Raw genomic sequence first — 2,500 nt, 5'->3', positions numbered from 1 at the left:
TTAGGTGCGACCACCCGTGCTCCCAACTGAGCTTGCCGCTGCCGACAGAGGCCCGGGAGCGTGCTGTCGTGGCATTGCCGGCGGGAGACAACACGCGCCACCTACGGTGACCGGCAGCTCCAACGCCAGCGCCACAGAAGGGCAAAGGCCCCACGTGGGTGCCGAAGCGAACTCTCCCAGCACAGCGCACGTGCCAACACGTCTGCACAACTGCGATACAAACCACCAGCGAGAACCGCTGGGGCGACCGAGCAGCAGACGGCGTCGCGGCGCCGAGTGCCGGGCGGCGGCGCATCCTCAACGCACACAGTCCTCAGTCGGACCAGCACACTGCAGATGTCCACCGCGCTTCGCACCGGGCCCGCGAGGACCCACTTTGGCCGCCCGGCGCCGCGCGCAGGGTGCCCCGGCGCGCAGCTGCGCCGCCTGCCGCGTCCGTCGGCCGGCGCGCCTGCCACTGGGCGCCCCCACCAGCCGGCTGTAGCGCGTGCGCCCACGCACCGCGCGGCCAGCACGCCGGGCGGCCCCCCCTCACCGGCCGGGGACGGTCCCACCCAGCCACCGCCGCGTATCGCTTCACACACAGATTTGCCCTTACTGATTTACCTCCAGCAACAACAACCGCACCACAATGGGTTTACCAGTTGTTCATTTGCGTTGCGTCACGTCACCAGCAAACGTAGACGTCCATCCCAGTTTGCAAATGCAACGATTATTGCATACCTGTCTGTTAGGTGTCACGACACACTACGTCTGCCCACATACACGCAACAAAATGTGCACGACTAGAGAACACGTGGGAGGTGGCCCCCTACGTATGCGATGTCCATTACGAGACCGACTGTCAACCAGCATCTGTACCATGTCGCAGATGTGGAACGCGGTGCACCATGCTATCACACTGTGTGAGAAGAGACGACTACGTTTGAATACACGCGCCACTACATCAACAGACGGCTCATGCTGATCGCCATCCAGGGCGTCCGTTACTCCCACACGTCTCTATGGCGTACCACACTGCAATGTAGCTGTTATGGGGAGACGGCACGTGGCTGAGTGCACAACATTTGGACCGTATGGTTCGCTGTTGTTGGGCGCAGTCGTACGGTCACACATGTGCCACAGCGTATCATTCAGTACATACGGACCTATGTGCAGTACAATGTGAGGATTAAGCTTACGATATCAGCGGACAGTGGACACAGGCCGTACCACGACGTAGACTGAGCGCTTCGACATGCGAATGCCAGTGAACAGCTGCGAAGGGCATTGAACACGCAAGCACCTGAACGACCAGCGTGCGAAGGCAGGGTGGAGGGGGGGGGGCGATGTACATCCTGCAGTTGTCCACATTACAGTGTACAGCGGGAGCATGTAAAAAGTAAGCAACACTTGCGAAGTGTTCAACATGAAACGACACACAAGAGGGTGGGCGGTGCGAGTAGCGAACTATATTCAGAGGGTTGTGGTTAGACAACACTAGATTAATGTAACGTGTCATATGCCAATTACAGAGCAGGTTAAGGCACAACGTGGGTTAGGTTAAGGCACAACGTGGGTTAGGTTAAGGCACAACGTGGGTTAGGTTAAGGCACAACGTGGGTTAGGTTAAGGCACAACGTGGGTTAGGTTAAGGCACAACGTGGGTTAGGTTAAGGCACAACGTGGGTTAGGTTAAGGCACAACGTGGGTTAGGTTAAGGCACAACGTGGGTTAGGTTAAGGCACAACGTGGGTTAGGTTAAGGCACAACGTGGGTTAGGTTAAGGCACAACGTGGGTTAGGTTAAGGCACAACGTGGGTTAGGTTAAGGCACAACGTGGGTTAGGTTAAGGCACAACGTGGGGTTAGGTTAAGGCACAACGTGGGTTAGGTTAAGGCACAACGTGGGTTAGGTTAAGGCACAACGTGGGTTACGTTAAGGCACAACGTGGGTTACGTTAAGGCACAACGTGGGTTACGTTAAGGCACAACGTGGGTTACGTTAAGGCACAACGTGGGTTACGTTAAGGCACAACGTGGGTTACGTTAAGGCACAACGTGGGTTACGTTAAGGCACAACGTGGGTTACGTTAAGGCACAACGTGGGTTACGTTAAGGCACAACGTGGGTTAGGTTAAGGCACAACGTGGGTTAGGTTAAGGCACAACGTGGGTTAGGTTAAGGCACAACGTGGGTTAGGTTAAGGCACAACGTGGGTTACGTTAAGGCACAACGTGGGTTACGTTAAGGCACAACGTGGGTTACGTTAAGGCACAACGTGGGTTACGTTAAGGCACAACGTGGGTTACGTTAAGGCACAACGTGGGTTACGTTAAGGCACAACGTGGGTTACGTTAAGGCACAACGTGTGTTAGGTTAAGGCACAACGTGGGTTAGGTTAAGGCACAACGTGGGTTAGGTTAAGGCACAACGTGGGTTACGTTAAGGCACAACGTGGGTTACGTTAAGGCACAACGTGGGTTACGTTAAGGCACAACGTGGGTTACGTTAAGGCACAA

This window comes from Schistocerca cancellata, unplaced genomic scaffold (genome assembly GCF_023864275.1).
Source record: "Schistocerca cancellata isolate TAMUIC-IGC-003103 unplaced genomic scaffold, iqSchCanc2.1 HiC_scaffold_500, whole genome shotgun sequence".
In the NCBI taxonomy this organism is placed as follows: Eukaryota; Metazoa; Arthropoda; class Insecta; order Orthoptera; family Acrididae; genus Schistocerca; species Schistocerca cancellata.
Note: the sequence above shows the minus strand (reverse complement) of the source record.